This window comes from Capra hircus, chromosome 26, assembly GCF_001704415.2.
Source record: "Capra hircus breed San Clemente chromosome 26, ASM170441v1, whole genome shotgun sequence".
Classification (NCBI taxonomy): Eukaryota; Metazoa; Chordata; class Mammalia; order Artiodactyla; family Bovidae; genus Capra; species Capra hircus.
Window position 1 is genome coordinate 1,278,733 of NC_030833.1, and position 17,572 is coordinate 1,296,304.

A 17,572-nucleotide genomic window follows, 5' to 3' on the forward strand; every position below is an offset into this window, starting at 1 on the left:
AATTCTTCAGCACTCAGCCTTCTTTATGGTCCAACTCTCACATCCATACCTGACTACTGGAAAATCCATAGCCTTGACCAGATGGACCTTTGTCGGCAAAGTAACGTCTCTGCTTTTGAATATGCTGTCTAGGCTGGTCATAGCTTTTCTTCCAAGGAGCAATAAATAGTTATAGTTAATATTTCTGTAGCATAAAAATCCATGTTTTGGGATCTGATGAACGCTTGGAAAATAGCTTCTGCCTCCCGCTGGTTGTGGAAATGCTTTCTCTGCAGAAAGTCGCTGAGCTGCTTCTCAGCTCCCGAAGCGCTGCTTGTGAGACGTGGTCGGGCGTCGCTGGGGAGACCTGGGCCCTTTCTGTTGACCGACGGTGGCTTGTGTTGCAGTTGTTGGTGTATTTCCTTGGTCTGCTGAGCCTACTTCTCAGGTGGAATGGTTTCACTGGGATTCTGAAAGCTGTCGTGGCTCAGAGGGGCAGCAGACCACCAGTGACCTGACCTATTTTTGGTGCAAGTGTGACTCTGGAAAGTGCTCTGGAGCTTCTTCTCAGTCCAGCCGCTGAGCTGGTCACTGCCAGTTGTATAAAATCCGCTTTTCATCACCCGTCACAATCCAACTGAGACGTGGTTCTTAGGTTTTGCATACAGTAAGAGAAGAAAGACAAGGCTTAAAAATGACCATTTATAAAAAAATGTTTGGTCACCTCACGAGGCACCCACTTAGTGAGCCTTTTTACCTCTTCAATTTGCTTCAAATGCCAAATGACCGTAGCACAGTTGGCGCTTGAGTTCTGTGGCAGATTCTTACGTAGTTAGCGGATCAGCGTGGATGATGGCCCTCCGTTGCTCACTGTCAGCTTCTGACGGTTGGCCACTGCACTCCGTCTTCAAGGCTCTCATCTTCTTTGCAAACGAACCCCCGCTGCAGTGTATGCTCATTAGCTGTTCCTGGCCCAAACGCGCTGTAGACGTTGCGAGCTGTCGCCGCTGCTTTCTGACCCATTTTGAACCTGAATAAGAAAATTGCTGGAATTTGCTTTTTGTCTAACATCATTTCCCTAGTCTCAAATATGAAATACACAGCAGTCAGTCATTAGCAGAAAAACAAAGCAAGAAGTGATATATAACATAACCACATCAAGGATGTATTCCAGTATCAAACGACAAATTCCAGCAATGCTGCTGCTGCTGCTGCTGCGTCGCTTCAGTCGTGTCCGACTCTGTGCGACCCCATAGATGGCAGCCCACCAGGCTCCCCCGTCCCTGAGTTTCTCCGAACACTGGAGTGGGTTGCCATTCCCTTCTCCAATGCATGAAAGTGAACAGTGAAAGTGAAGTCGCTCAGTCATGTCTGACTCTTAGCGACCCCATGGACAGCAGCCCACCAGGCTCCTCCATCCATGGGATTTTCCAGGCAAGAGTACTGGAGTGGGGTGCCACTGCCTTCTCTGTTTCAACAATGCAAAAACCGCAATTATGTTTGTACCCACCTAATACGTTTTGGTTCTCAATTTGCAACTGAAATGTGCGCTGATGGGGCCTCCGCCAGCACAGTGAGTCCACGAGCAGTGCGTGGGCCCAGCCTCCCGCCCCCCGGAGGACTGGGGCCGAGGCTCCAGTGTGGAATTCCACAGAGCAAGCTCCAGTGACTTATTGTTACCTCTGTATTTTTTGAGGGGGGCAGGGGAAATCTTGATCTCTGACACCAAAGATCCTACTGTTAAACCATCAAGGGATAGAAATTAAAATGGTTTAATTTTTGCTGCCTTTAAGTGTGAAATCCAGAGTATAATTTTAGCATTTTAAAGAAGTATGTTATCCCTCCACTCCGCACCTAGTACTTTAAAAAAGGTTTAGAAAAAGCGCGAAAGTTTTCAACGGCAGTGCATCTGCGGCGTGATTCAAACCCCGTGTCAGCTTCTCAGCAGCAGTTCTGAGGCTGCTCCCTATGATCTTCTCTCTCAGCTGAGGCTTCGTCCAGTCCTCACCTGGTGGGTCGGCGGTACCAGTTCTGCAGAAACAAGGGTTGCAGAAGTTTGGGGATGCACACGCTCAGAGCCTCAGGCACTACGTACATTCCACCGTTCTGTCAACGAAGTATAAAAGAGTTTTAAAGTCTTAATTCTGCATAATTTCATTACGTGCAATGAAAGCAAGTAAAGAGACGATGCTTATTTTGGACTTAAAGACACTCTTTACAGTGCGTTGCTTTTCTTAAGCGGCTGCCCCACAAGGGGTGACAGTGGACACAGGAGTGGGGAGTGCAGCTGCCTGGGGCCACACCGGGGACACAGAGCCATCGAGGCTGGTGGGTGGATGGCGGACGTGGCCATGTGGGTGGAGGCCCGGGGGATGGCAGGGGGGGAGGAGGGCTGGTAGGAGAGGCTGCACCTGACGACTCCTCTTGGGTGTGAGTGTCTGGTCTCTAATCTGGAAGGCAGGCTCAGACCTAAATAAAGACGTCTGTGTTAGTCACGGCCTCGAGGCCTGCTTCCAGCTGGCTTCTCACCTGAGCAGCGACACCCAGGGCCCTGCTCCCCGGAGCAGAAGCTGGGGCCCCCGCTTGGAGCCCCAGGCAGTCTGTGCTGAGGAAGGAGGGCACCCCTGCTTCTCAGAGGCATGGCGGCCACCGAGCTCCGACAGCAAGCAGGCGTGATTCTGCAGACGCGGGGCCCTGTGTGCTGTAGCTGACCTCGTCCTGGACGGTGTACAGGTGGCGGCCATAGCAATGACTCTTGGCCGGGTGCCCGCGTGTGCAGGGTCTTCCTGCTGGTCCACGCTGCCCACGCTCACCTCACCCTTCTGCCTCCCGCCCACACATACCCTGCGAGGCTGCAGGCTGGCCCAAGGCTTGCTGTTCACCCTGCAGGCCTCTGGCGTCTTGACCCTCGGGGTGGACCGGTCGAACACCCAGGAGGAGCTGTTGTAGGGCCCGTGAGGACAGCGCTGCATGAAGGATGAGGACCTGTCAGCGACGAGGGGCCCTTCCTCCCGCCCCGCCGGCCCCGGATGAAGCGGCTCGCCGCCTCCAGACATCAGACAGGAAGACTAACGGCCAGGAGAGAGCCGTGCTGAGACTGTCCCACTGAACCCCATACACAGCCATGTCAGTAAACACAAATACAACAGAATCAAAGGGCGGACAGTAAGGAATCTACACTTTTAATTATATCAATGTGTTTTTGAAAAAGGTAAAACCTCGACTTTCTCCCTAGAATGTTTCCCATCTTCAGTGAATTCAGGGTCTCCTCAGCTGCACAGGGGGTGCTGAATCCACTGTGGGTTTTCAGGACGCAGCTCGCGTCCCAAGCAGTAGCCGGGGTCCCCTCCCAGTGTGGGGGCCACATGAGTGCCGTGCGCACGGCAGGCCGGCCCCTCCTGCACCGTGTACGTGCGGCTGCGCGTGCCTCTGGAAGCAGGGTTCTCGGAGCGCCGCGCGCTCTTGTTTCCGGGGGCATGTGTGCACTGCCCTTCCTACGCATGCCTGCCCGTCTGCACCTGTGAGCTCTGGTTTCAGGGGTTTTAACCCAGGGAAATCCTGGGCCCTGGCGCCCTGGGAAGGGCAAGTCCTCCGTGGCCCTGCATGCCCTCAGCGGGTCTGCTGAGAAAGCGCTTCGTGAGGGCTCTGGATCTGGGCCTGTCGCAGCCCCAGCTGTGTTTTCCACCTTCTGAAGCCGGGTGGACCCCGAGCTCTAAGTGTTGCCGTGACGCCGAGCACGCCAGGAGGGCGGCCCCGCCTGGCCTGGGGCTCCCCTCAGGGCTCTGACGGTGCCCAGGCGGCTGTGCGGGGCTTAGGGCGAAGTCCTGTCTCTGCCCCGGGCACCACACTGTCCACCCGCTGCTGGCACCACGTGGGACACATCAGCCTGTGAAGAGCAGGCGCCCATACCTGACATGTCTGCGCCCCATGTGCCTGGAGTGGCTCGCGGGGCGTGCTCCCCACATCAACACACGTACACACACACACACATAGCCATACTGGGGCTCACCAATGCTGGGGACGTGGTCCACCCCAGCCCGAGGTCTCTCACACACGCGTCTCCCTTGGGGCCTGTCTAATGCAGATGGGTGCCTTCTACAGATCCCAAGGGTCTCCGTCTCAAGAGCCAACCTCTGCGGGTCCAGTCACGGCTCCTCCCGCCGGGGCTCCTGGGTCCTGGGTCCTGCAGAGGCCCCAAGGCCAGTGCCGCGCCCTCTTTACTCCCCCTCCCTCTTCATGCGCAAGGGATGGCGGCTTCGCGGCCAGCAGTCCTGGGGTCTGTGCCGCAGAGCGCCTCGGGACGTCTGGCAGCCCCTCACCACCACCGGGAGGCCCTCAGTTCGGATACATGCTCAAGCCCCACATGGCACACAGCCCCATCCCAGGCCCACGGCAGCATCTCCTCCCATCTCACGGCAGCAGAGGCTTCAAACGTTATCAAACACAGACCTCTAGGCAGAACCAGTGTGGCTGTCACTTCTAAGGCACGTGCCCACAGACAACCAGAGGCATAGAGACGGCCGTAGCCCCGGCAGAGAGGGGCGTCCCACCAGCCCCGCACTACCGTCCACACACGCTGCATTCTCGGGTCTCGTCCTCCACTCGTCCCCAAGGCAAAGGCCATCCCACCCGCCCACACGACCCTCCTCACCTCCTCCTTTCACTCCTCTTGGAAATAATACAAAATAAGAAATTGTCATCCTCTAAGCATTTCAGACACAGCCAGTGTGAACCTAGCGCTGTGCTTGCTGTTCAGACATGGATGGAATCGCAGGCACGGCGAGAAAGGTGCCCAGACCCCGTTTCCACTCGGGCGGCCGGGCCTGCGCCAGCCCTGGCCCTGGAGGCCCAGGTCCCCACGCCGGCCTCACCTGGTGGAGCCCCTCCAGCAGCACTCAGTTATCGAAGATGCAGTCATTTTCGCAGAGTGGACACGGCTTGCTTCGCAGGTGCTCGTGAACCTTAATGGAAGCGCAGGAAGGTCGGGGTGGTGGCCCCCAAGGCCTCGCCCGGTGGGTCTCGACGGGCCGGCGCTCCGTGTCGAGGCCCCACACCTCCACTGACAGGCAGTCCTGGCTCATCCCATACTGACCGCTGCGGCTGAATTTCATGTCGGACACGGAGGAGATGATTTCTGAGAAGGACCTACTGCTGGGCTCTTCCAAAACCGGAAAACACAGTGTCTCCACTTCTGTTTAAAAGCCAGGGAACAACCCACTTTGCAGTGCAAGCGAGGCCCCCGGGCTCACCGGGCCCTGGCCTGAAACCTGGAGAGCCATCGGGCACCCCGCAGACGCCCCGCACAGCCTGTGGCTCCCCGGGGCCGGGGCCTGGTATGCACCGGCTGGCAGACTCCACGCCGGGCACCACGAGAGGCCAACGCGGGCCCAGGGCCCTCTGACTCCCGAGCCACGGGTGCTGCAGGGCCAGCCCTTGGCTGAGGACGGCGGGACTGCGGCCACAGCAGTCCCACCTGCTACCGCCCGTCGGGAGAGGGGTTTCCTTCAGCATTCGATGGGCGAGACTCACTGCAGCAAAACCCACCTACTGCCTTCAGAAAGATTCTGAAGACTTCCCGGGCAGACCTTTCTTTCCCCAGCACTTTTGCTTTATCAGCAATAACTCAAGTGCCTGTCTTACCCCCCACCCGCCCGTGCGCCAGACCCCAGCACCTGTCCTGGCTCAGGGAGCTGTGAGCAAGGACCTCTGTACTTTCATCTTCAGCTGCTGCTTTTTTAAAAAAATTTATGTATTACAAAGAACCTATATGTTTATTGACTCTGCATCTGAAGTTCATCCTAAGCAACCTAGCGGCAATACTGAGCGTTTACTGAGTGTTTACTCACATAAATAACTTGGCTGACAAATAAAACCATTCTTGGAATCTAAGCCTGTTTACTCAAGAGTGTTGTCTTGAAGACACAGGGCAAATGTGCAGGCTCTGCTGGAGCTGACCCACTTTACAGCGGGAGACACTCTGGACGGACTGACCAATACACTGACTTCACTGCAGGACAGAGCGTCCAGAACAGGACAATCCACGGCACTCTGAGCCGGGATGCCGTCAGCGCTCAGCGCCCAGAGGCATGCTGGCAGAGTTCCCAGGACACATACACTGTCAGGACACACAGACTTCTTGGTTTTCTACAAAGTAGGGCCTGTTCCTTACGAGTAAAAATAACAAACCCAAAGCTCTTTTCCCCCAGAAGGACCTCAAGGCTCAGTGGGCTAAAGCCTGGACTTTCCTGAGGGAACTGGCTTCCAGGCCAGCAAAGCTTTGCAGGGACAGAGCCCATCCCAGGCGCAGAGACAGCCTCCGGCCTCAGCAGAGGTCCCCGTGCACAGAGGGGCTGGCCGGGGTGACCTGCAGGCCCCACCGCGGGTACCCAGGAAGCAGGGCCTCCGTGCAGGCAGGCACGCAGGCGACAGGAGGCACCGCGAGGTCTCTGGAGGTGGTGAGCGCCTAGACAAGGCGGGCTCTGAATGTGACGTGCCTGAGCTCGCCAGCACTTACCCTTGGCGTGCCGGCAGTGCGGGGCGGAGGACCGCGTGTCACAGGGGCAGACGGCCCTGTGCTGCTGCTGTAGACGCTGCCCTGGAGGGGGTCGGCCTCCGCCGTGGACGAGCACGCTGCCCTGGAGGGGATCGGGCTCCGCCGTGGACGAGCACGCTGCCCTGGAGGGGATCGGCCTCCACTGTGGACGAGCACGCTGCCCTGGAGGGGCTCGGGCTCCGCCGTGGACGAGCACGCTGCCCTGGAGGGGCTCGGCCTCCGCCGTGGACGAGCACGCTGCCCTGGAAGGGATCGGGCTCCGCCGTGGACGAGCACGCTGCCCTGGAGGGGATCGGGCTCCGCCGTGGACGAGCACGCTGCCCTGGAGGGGATCGGGCTCCGCCGTGGACGAGCACGCTGCCCTGGAGGGGCTCGGGCTGGAGGGGGGCAGGCTCCGCCGTGGACGTAGCTGGCGGCACTGGTAGTGATCAGGGTCCACTGTAGATGGGCTTGCGGCACTGGAGGGGGTCGGCCTCCGCTGTGGATGAGCAGGCAACACTGGAGGGGGTCAGGCTCTGCCACTGTGACCACCTCCGTCAGCTCCTCCATGTTGGCTGGCTTCTGTCCATGATGTCTGGAAGCGCATGGTTAAGGCAGGGCTCGCAGGCAGGAGGTTTAAGAGCTTAGGTGTTTGAAGGAGGCGATTACAGGCACTGTAATCTGCTACGTAAGAAGATGTACGTTAATGGACTAATCAGATCCAGCAACGCCTGGGGAGAGGGGGCTGCCTTCACCTCATTGTGACTGCTAGCCTTCTATGAAAGACTTTCAAAGCAACATAACACACATTAAAAGATAAGGAAGAAAAGCGGCCAAGTGCCCACTGCACTCGAGTCCCACATGAACAGCCACGAAACGGCGCAGACGCAGGAGCATTGCCAGACTCCAAAGGATCCCGACAGGGTCGAGGTATCCGATGTCAAGAGCATGTTCTAAGCTATCAGAGCAAGGTCACACGGCAGGCTGCCAAACAGACACTGCTTGACTGAGAACACGAGGAGGAGTGGACCCGGCTGTGGGTCCGGCCAGGCGTGCAGGAACGGACGAGGAGGCTGACATACCCGGTGACCCCGCAGCAGCGTCTGCAGCCGTCAGACAGCACGCGCAGGGCCCCGAAGCACTGGAGCGCGATGCTGCCCAGCACCCGGCTGCAGGCATCGCCAGGTGCCAAGCAGAGTGGGGACCAGGCCAGCCCAGAATCGGGCCGAGCGGCCAGTGGGTTCCGGAGGACTGGTCAGCACAGGCCTTTGAGGACGCCCCCCCACCCCCCTGGCTGGGGGAGGAACCACCCCCAAAATGAGACAGTGGTGACCCAGCTCAGGAGAGAGCTTGCCAAGGGGCAAGGTTGGGTACTGGCTGAAAGTCAAGCGGGAGGCGAGGAGCCACAGGGCACCAGCCCGCCCCTGTGAGTGGATTCAAGGCACAAGAGTGCCAGCAGACCCCAGGAAGCACATGCCAGTCCCCAGCTTTATGAGCCTGGTCACAAGACGGGCATCCGAATCCTGATGGGGGGACAGAATCTTTATGACAACCACGATAGATGCGACTGCATAAACAAACCCTTCACGCATGACAGTCCTCACAGATTACTCAGAGAAAACGACAAAGGACACAAAGCGCCACAGAAATGGACATCAGGTAACAGACGGCATCCTCACTCACCAATAATCGAAGAAGTGAGGCCAGTCTGGTTTCACAGAACCGGAAAGTAACTTTCTCAAGAGCTCTGATGTTCTGCTGAAGACACTCACCGTCTGCGGGGAGCACCCAGTCACACAGGCGGCTGGGGAGTCCAAGTGCAGAGCCTGGACAAGATGAGCACATACGAAGTTTTCTCCTTGGATGAAGAAAATTTCCACGAGAAACCTGTAATTATCCAGCATCCACTTTCTGGCTCTGGAGCCCAGAGTCCGTATGGGTTCATGGGTCCCTGGCACATCAGCATTTCTCTAGACTGGGCTGTCTTGCTACTCGATACAGAGTAGAAATTTAGGAAATTAATTTTGAGAGAAAGCAAAAACGGAGAACTGGCTCTAGAAGACCGCTGCCCAACTTAAAATCCATGCCTGGCGTCACTTTAAAGACAAACCTGATGCTTACGTGACAGAGACAGACGTGCGTTCCTCTGTGTGGTGACCGGTCAGCTTCTGGACAAAGCAGCGTCACTGCGAGCACCAGCGAAAGTCTCAGGTCTGGGGAGTCACTGCCTTTGATAAGGATGGCATCGTCACCTAGTGGGACGCTGAGATTTCTGACACGGCCAGCACAGAGATCTGGACAGCCGCTCGGAGGGGGGTAAAGCCACAGGAACAAAGAGCAAAGCCCAGACCGAAAAGGCCTCGGGTGTTCAGAGGCAAGCACTTCAGGCAGAGGAGGTGGACCTGGGTTTATGACATAGATTTCTGATCGGGAAGGACACCCAGGTTGGGCTTCAGGGGAATCCACTTTCTCTGGGGTTCAGCTTTGCTGAGCACAGACCGATTGGACAAAGTCTGGTCTTCTGAGAGGCTGGTGTGAGCATGTTTTCTGACCAGAAGTAGACTCTTCATCTTAGTCAGCTGCTGCAGAGACTCTCCTCTCCGGCTGCTCCGTGCAAGGGTCGGAGCACAAGAGACCCAAGCCTGCGGCTGGGGCCTGCTCAAAGCGGGTGTCCTACCTCCGCATTACAGAGGAAGAGAGCATTCAAAGCCATGCGGTGTAAACAGCTGTGATACACAACTTACCTACTAACGGAAGACAGACCCCGAAGTTGAAACGACTTGAAGAACGTCCCAGAAAGGGGGCCACAAAGTAACGGAACTCTTGAGTGAAAGTGGCAGTCGCTCTGCCGTATCCGGCTCTCTGCAGCCCCACGGACTACGAAGCCCATGGGATGCTCCAGGCCAGAACACTGGAGTGGGCGGCCTTTCCCTTCTCCAGGGGATCTTCCCAACCCAGGTCTCCTGCATTGCAGGCAGATTCTTTACTAGCTGAGCCACAAGTGAAGCCCAACTCTTAAAGATCTGCACAAACATATATTTGTTAATTTATGATATCCTTCCTAAAATAAGTTCTTACTTAGATGAGATGGTTGGATAGAATCACTGACTCAATAGACATGAATCTGGGCAAACTTCAGGAGATACTGAGGACAGAGAAGCCTGGAGTGCTGCCGTTCCTGGGGTCACAAAGAATCAGACGTGACTTAGCGACTGAAGAACAGCAAGAATGTACTGAATTCTGCCAGCTGGGTTTTGTTTTTTTTTAAATCTTCAGTAAGCCTTGGGAAAGAATAAAGCTTTTTGTTAGAAGTGTCACCTTTTAAATTAAATTATGTGAAATAACCAAATTTGCTTAAATGAAACCAAAATAGTCTTATTGGACTAAAAGGGATGGAAAGTGTATGTCACTTATACCCAGGGGGTGCACAATATTATATAATTAATGGTATCCAGCTCTGCCAGTGATTCTCACACTTAATTAAAATGGTGTGAATCTTTTAAGAGAAATTCCATGACTGCCAGCAGTGAGAAAAATTATTTTCATTAAGCTATGTAAATATGTATGAGTCTAAAATTAGAAATATCCACTGTAGCTTTTAGGAGAGCTCTAAGATCAAAATAAACAAACTAAATACTAACAAAATAATACGACCGATAAAATGTAAACTTCCAACATGAATTCAATCTGATTACAGAAGCCAGGTAAAAGCAACCTATAGTTGTCAAAATGCGAGGTGGCAAATGATGGTCTCAAGATTTAAAATATTTCTCCTATATGTAAGGTGCATCAGAGAAACAATGAGATTATGACATTTCTTTAAACATGCAGATTTCCAGGTCAGTGCAAATGGCTGCAACAAAGCCAGAAACAGCTCCCACGGTTAATAAAGTTATGTCTGTTTACCCACGCACTGACGCACGCAGGCCCCGAAGGTCCCCTCCCAACAATCGCTATGAACAGGCTTATCATCTTGCTTGTTTCACACCTAGTTACAAACACTAGAGCTTCAGTAATAGACATGTGTTCATGGGCATCTATTTTGTCGTTACAGATACCTGGGGCAGAGCTAAAACTCGGAAAAGCAGGGTTAACGAATACAAACTACTACACACAAAACAGGTGAGAGCAGGATTCACTGCGTAGCACACCTATAGCCACTGTCTCGCATCTTATAGTAATGACCTATAATGGAAAATAATCTGGGAAAAAATACACAGAACTGAATGACTTTGCTGTACATCTGAAACTAACATGGGATTGTAAATCAACTAGACTCCAAGAAACAAAACCCAAAACCCTCGAGATCAAAATCCTTACCATGTCCAGGGTGACAAGTGGCAGTCTCAACAGTACGTGTTCATAAGCAGCAGGAAGAGGAACTTTCTCCGTCGTCATAAAGCTAGTCTTTCCCTCCTCTTAACTGGCCTTTGTATCATCACAAACGGCACCTCCGCAGCGTGGAACATTAATACGAGGCAGTGCAGAATAGAAGCCAGAGCCCCTCTGTGCTGCAAACCTGAGCTTTCAGCCCCGGGTCCCCAGACGCCAGCCACCCAGTGCCTTCCCAACATTTGCACCCCCTCAGGTTACACGGGGTCACTGACCTGTGCACTGCCTCTCACCCAACTCACCCAGCATTCCACAAGCTGCTTTCCGACGGGCACGGGCCCCTTAACCCACAGCATGGGTGTGACACACAGCGTTTGATTACATCATGACTGTGGCACACGTAAGCTTTTCCAGATATTACATTGCTGCAATGCACAACTCTAAATATGTCTTCATGAAATGCTGACATATTCCGGTAACGAAGCCATATGCTCCCAACCCTTGCTTAAAGTTTGACAGATAACATGAAACTGCCCTCCAGAAAAATGAGTTCAAGATACTCTTTCCAGAAAGTGAAAGTCGCTCAATCGTTTCCGACTCTGCGACCCCACGGCCTACACATGGACTACACGTCCATGGGATTCTCCAGGCCAGAATACCGGAGTGGGCGGCCGTGCCCTTCTCCCGAGGACCTTCCACACACAGCGACTGAACCCAGGTCTCCCACATCGCAGGTGGATTCTTTACCTGCTGAGCCACCAGGGAAGCCCGAGAACCCTGGAATGGGTAGCCTATCCCTTCTCCAGCAGCTCTTCCTGACCCAGGAATCGAACTGAGGTCTCTTGCATTGCAGGCAGATTCTTTACTAGCTACCAGGGAAGCCCACTCTTTCCAGAAATGTAAAGCAAAAATAAAACCTCATCACTGCTTTAATTAAAATGTTTATGCTCATTAATGCCCTTTCTTTGATGATCTGTATTAACTTTCTCACCCCTTTTTAAGAGTGAATGACATGCTTACAGATATGGTTAAAAATGAGGACTCATCATTTGTTTTTTTCACCTAAATTTTCCACATCTTTCTCAGGGAACTTACGACCTCTGGGGCAGGTACCCTCATGACTCACTAAGAAGCCACCGTGTATTAAGGTATTTCCTATGAGCCAGCACTCTACTAAGTGCAGCTCAAGATGCAGAATTCACACCCCTGCATTTCAGCTGTGGCTTCAGCTTTCCTGGTGGCTTAGACGGTAAAGCATCTGCCTGCAGTGTGGGAGACCTGGGTTCGATTCCTGGGTCGGGAAGATCCGCTGGAGAAGGAAATGGCAATCCACTCCAGCACTCTTGCCTGGAAAATCCCATGGACGGAGGAGCCTGATAGGCTACAGTCCATGGGGTTGCTAAGAGTTGGACACGACTGAGCGACTTCACTTTCACTTTTCACTTTCATGCATTGGAGAAGGAAATGGCAACCCACTCCAGCATTCTTGCCTGGAGAATCCCAGGGACGGGGGAGCCTGGTGGGAGGCCGTCTATGGGGTCACACAGAGTCGGACACGACTGAAGCGACCTAGCAGCGGCAGAAGATGTGAGTGAATACCAACACATCCAAAGACTAACTTAAAGAAGCCATCACCTGCCCACTTGTGTTGTGGTACTGGTACTAAAGGGGAGCATTAGGGACTCCCTTGCTGGAACAGTGGCTAAGACGCCCCACTTCCATTGCAGGGGACATACACTCAATCCCTGGTGGGGCAGCTAAGATCCTGTACGCCATGCGGCACGGTCAAAGTACAAAACAAGTAAACAAACACAGTGGGAAACCCATAATCACACGAGAAGGCTGTTAGACCGTCCCTCCCTTTCCTAACGGCATGTAAGGATGAGGCCACATTGTCACGTATTTCAATAAAACAACTGTTAACAAACTGAATGCAGAAGCAGATCCGGGAATCCAGCTGCATCCTATTAAGCCCACACTTAAAACGCTTGCGCTGTGTAAGACAGAGGCACTGTTCTCTTTCGAGAAAGCTGTTTTCCACTAAAATATGTTAAGATGTAATAGCTTATCACACTGAAATAGTAGATATTTTCAGTTGTCCTAATTTCCAACACAGTAAATATTGATAGATATAACCCTCATGGTCTTCAAAAATTACTAAGAATATAAAACCAAGAGGTTTTTGAACCAAAAGGCTTTGAGAACCACTGGCTTAGCATAGGGCAGGCAACCACCACCTGAAATCAAAACCTGGCCCTTGCCGGTCAGTAGATACCGGTCCCGGCCCACGGCCCCACCCTCGTTGCTCTGGGCTCAGGGCACTCATGCCCCTGGGGCCTGCGGCTGCTTTCCTGAGGCATAGCTGAACTGAGCAGATGAGACACAGACCAGACAGGCCTGCAAAGTCTGGAAGACTTACGCTTGGGCACTTTAAAAAGAACTGAAAACCTTCTGAGTTAGAGTAAGCCCGCATTCCCAGCCTTTACTGCTGCAGTAACGCAGCCCTAAGCATTTCGGCCTCCACCCTCACCCCATCACCACCCATTTTCCAAAGGCCAGAGTGACCTTCCGAAAAGCTGATGTTGCGCCTCTCCTTGGCATCTGAAAGGTCCTCAGCACGGAACTCCAGGCGCCCCCTCCCACCTCGGGCCTCCGCTCCTGCCAAACCCTCCAGGTCCTGCTGCCCAGAATGCACCCACCTCACCCTCTCTGATTTCCACTCCAAGCCCTCACCCTGGATGCTCTTCTTCTCCCGACACCCGGACTCCCTTTCACTCCTCACCTGAGTCTGTGTACCGGGCACACGGGTGCCTTCCCTCCACACACCCTGCCCTCAGTGTGGGGCAAGGGCCCATCTGCAGGCCAGTCCGTCTGAACGGAGGTTCCGAGGCGGACACTGGGTCTCTCCATCCCAACACAAGCAGCCCCTTCAGGACTCCGCTGCGAACTGTGCAGCTGAACCAAGCTAGAAGTCAGCCCCCATAACACCCTTCATTCTCCCAGGCCGGCTTCCTGGAGTAAGTTATCAGGTAACAGAGTGAGTTATGGAGAAGGAAACGGCCACCCACTCCAGTATTCTTGCCTGGAGAATCCCATGGACAGAGGAGCCTGTGGGCTACAGTCCATGGGGCTGTTAAGAGTCGGACACGACTTAGCGTCACCACCAGAGTAGGTTGTTCTTCTATGCAAGAGGGTCTCTTAAAAAAAAAATCGACATTTTCCTGTCATCAAAAAGAACACAACAAATGTCCAGGGTGTGGAGAAAAGGGAGCCCCCGTGTCCCGCTGGGTGGGAATGTGGACTGGGGCAGCCGCTGTGGAAAACAGCACGGAGGAGTCTCAAAAAGCCACAGGAGGGCTCACCTCGTGGTCCGGCAATCCCACCACTGGGCACACACCTGAAAAGGACAAAGACATACGTGTGAAAAGATACATGCGCCCCAATGCTCACGGCAGCGTCACTACAATAGAGAAGAAATGGAAGCCACCCAGTGTCCACTCATAGGCGCACGGACAAAGACGACGTGGTGCATACTTGCAGTGGCGATGACTTGGCCACGAGGAAGGCGGGTCTGCCGTCTGCAGCGACACAGATGGCCTTGGAGGGGACTGTGCTTAGTGAAAAGTCAGACGGTCACTGCACGTTATCATTTATACGTGGAATCCAAAAGCAACAAGCGAATGAAGGGGACAAAATGAAGGAGCTAACAGAACAAAGCAGAGGTTACGGGGGCACCTGGGGGGGCGAGAGGCACAGGCTGTGCGGTGTAAGGCAGCCTCAAGGGCGCACTGTGCAACCTGGGGAGTACAGTGAACGTTTAGTAATGACTGTAAACGGAAAGTAACCTTTAAAAACTGTATTAAAAACTGTTTTTAAAGACACCAGCATCTTCACAGTAATCAGTTACTGTGAGCCAGTTTGCCGAAGCTCTCCCTGCGTTCTCTGGAATCTAACAAGCCTGTAAGGGTCACAGGAAACAGCACCCCTGTTGTTACTCATGAGGAACAGACGGCAGGTAACCTGCCAGGTTAGCACAAAGCTAGTCAGAAAGCCGAAAGGGATTCATACCAAAGTCTGTATCTTGATTAACACCAAGCAGAAGAGCAAGCCGAACCTGTAAGATAAAACTGGAGAACAAGCAGGACACAGCCAAGGCCAAACACCGTGACCTGCTAAGTGACAGGAAGGTCAGGCTCTGAGACAGAATACTGGGTGTGAAGAGTGGCTGGGCAGTGGTTCACTGAGATGAGATGGATCCAGTCTGAGATGCATTTAGATGGATGAGCAGGTGTGGAGGGAGGACAGGAAGCTAAAGCAGTACAGAAATCTGCCACTTCAGTTTGTTTGTATTTTTTTTGGCCACCCCACTTGGCTTGCAGGATCTTAGTTCGCTGACCAGGGATTAAACCTGAGCCCCCAGCAGTGAAAGCCTGGAATGTCAACCACTAGACCACCAGGGAATTCCCGAGAAATTCCCTACTTTTTGAAAGCTTGCTGTATATTATTTTACTTTAACAAAAGACCTGCGTCAATAACCTATCCTTGCTAACTGAAAGATACCCAAAGATTATCACTTTAGCAAAAAAAAAAAAAAAACAAAACCTTCAGCGACTGTTTTGCAGAAAGTGATCACACAGGCAGCGAACCCTGAGCAGCGGGGGCTCGGCAAGCTCCATCTCCAGGAGCCACACTCAGCAGCTCTGCGTCAGGCCGGCGGAGCTCTGGACTGTGTCTGAGGGTCTGGGCTCCACCTCGGCTCCTCTGTGCTTCCATCAGCAACATGTGTCTTAAGCAACTGCCTCTTCCCTTCACACCACCTCAGCTTACAGAAGGCTCTGCAGATAGGATGGGCTCTGTAGACAGGCTCTTCCAGAGAGGATGGCAGGGGAAACAGGTATTCTACACTGGGAAAGAAACAGGAGCCAAGAGCAAGCGAGGGGAAAGATCATTAAATAATAACAGAAAAAGAGGTCAGGCCCCACGGAAGGGACCTGGGTGAGTGGAAGGGGAGGTCAGGAAAAAATAAGAAACTGCTACTTTCACGTTTAAAAATAGGTACAACCAAACCCAAACACCTTAAAATACATGAGAATTAATGAACAGCTGGACCTAACACTCCAACAACACCTTACAAGTTCAAAAGCACGGCACTGTTTTATCTCAACAAAAATCTTATTATGTGATTTCCAGATAAGCAAGCTGAGGTCTAGAAAGGGCCTACAAACTTGATATATAGCAGACACAAACTGAACCCAGAACTTCCCATCAAAACAAGAGATTTTAAAAGTCAAGGGATACGATCTGCCCCTACCATGAACCCTGCGAACCTGCACCTGATTATGTAACTAGGATCGGCCCAGCTTCCTGGCGGCACAGCCTGACTGCAGACACTGACAACGAGCTGTGCTCAGCAGGCGCAGCGAACGCATCCATCTTAAGGAAACCATCTGTCTCTGATTTCCTAAAGGCAGAATCTCCTAAATGAAACTGCCAGAATGTTACCAGATTGTTTTCTTGTTTGATGGCCTTCCCTACGCGATGCTTTCCTGAAGGCTCTTTTTAGTGACACAGGTATAAATATTAAGTAAATGGGAATCCTAAAACGGAAGGTAGACACCAGACTGAAAACGATTCAAATAATCAGATAAGGTGTCCCACTGTGACTTAAAAAAAAAAGATGAATGATAAAGACTGCATCTTTGTTTTTTTTTTTTCCCACAGGAAACAACTCAATACTCCAGAAATAATGACCTTGACTGAAAACGTATGCATTCACAAATATGGTATTTCACCCATCTCCTCTCATTTTAACGTCTGTGAAATCACATGTATCTAACAGTCAGTGAAACATACTGAACATCCCTGCTACTGATGCCCAAGTGCTCTTAAGTTTTGTTATCCTTCCCCAATTTAAATGTTTCTTTCTTTCATAATATCTATGGAAACCCATTTAGGAAGGCTGGCCATACCAGATTACCCAGATACCCATATGATTTATACAACTTCCCAGATTCAAGCTTGAGTTTAGCAAATGAACCTTTAATTTTGTTAAGCACTATTTCCTCAGAAAAAGATTAATGCCTAATTCAAAAGAACAGATTAGATTATGGATTAAGAAACTCGTTATACAAAAAAATGTTTAAATCTGGGTAACAGTTCATAGAGTTTTGCCAAGAGAATGCACTGGTCATAGCAAACACCCTCTTCCAACAACACAAGAGAAGACTCTACACATGGACATCACCAGAGGGTCAACACCGAAATCAGATTGATCATATTCTTTGCAGCCAAAGATGGAGAAGCTCTATACAGTCAGCAAAAACAAGACTGGGAACTGACTGTGGCTCAGATCATGAACTTCTTATTGCCAAATTCAGACTTAAATTGAAGAAAGTGGGGGAAAACCACTAGACCATTCAGATATGACCTAAATCAAATCCCTTACAGTGGAGGTGAAAAATAGATTTAAGGGAGTAGATCTGATAGAGTGCCTGATGAACTATGGATGGACATTCATATAGATAAGGGTTTGTGGCATTGTACAGAAGACAGGGATCAAGACCATTCCCAAGAAAAAGAAATGCAAAAAAGCAAAATGGCTGTCTGAGGAGGCCTTACAAATAACTGTGAAAAGAAGAGCACGGAAGAGCAAAGGAGAAAAGGAAAGATATTCCCATTTGAATGCAGAGTTCCAAAGAACAGCAAGGAGAGACAGGAAAGCCTTTCTCA

The 17,572-nt window shown here is 52.2% G+C and overlaps 1 long non-coding RNA gene across 16 annotated transcripts; it reads right to left on the reverse strand.

Moving 5' to 3' along the window:
• LOC106503653 lies at positions 91-11,617 on the reverse strand. Of its 16 annotated transcripts, none has more exons than XR_001917331.1 (7): positions 10,832-11,617; positions 6,494-9,792; positions 4,851-5,170; positions 2,823-2,945; positions 2,391-2,448; positions 1,988-2,085; positions 91-1,009 (listed from the first exon to the last, which is right to left on the reverse strand). It is a non-coding gene; the product is annotated as an uncharacterized LOC106503653 (long non-coding RNA). The 16 variants fall into 16 exon arrangements; XR_001917329.1 differs by having other exon boundaries at positions 6,494-8,337; positions 8,633-11,617; XR_001917332.1 differs by having other exon boundaries at positions 6,494-8,337; positions 8,622-11,617.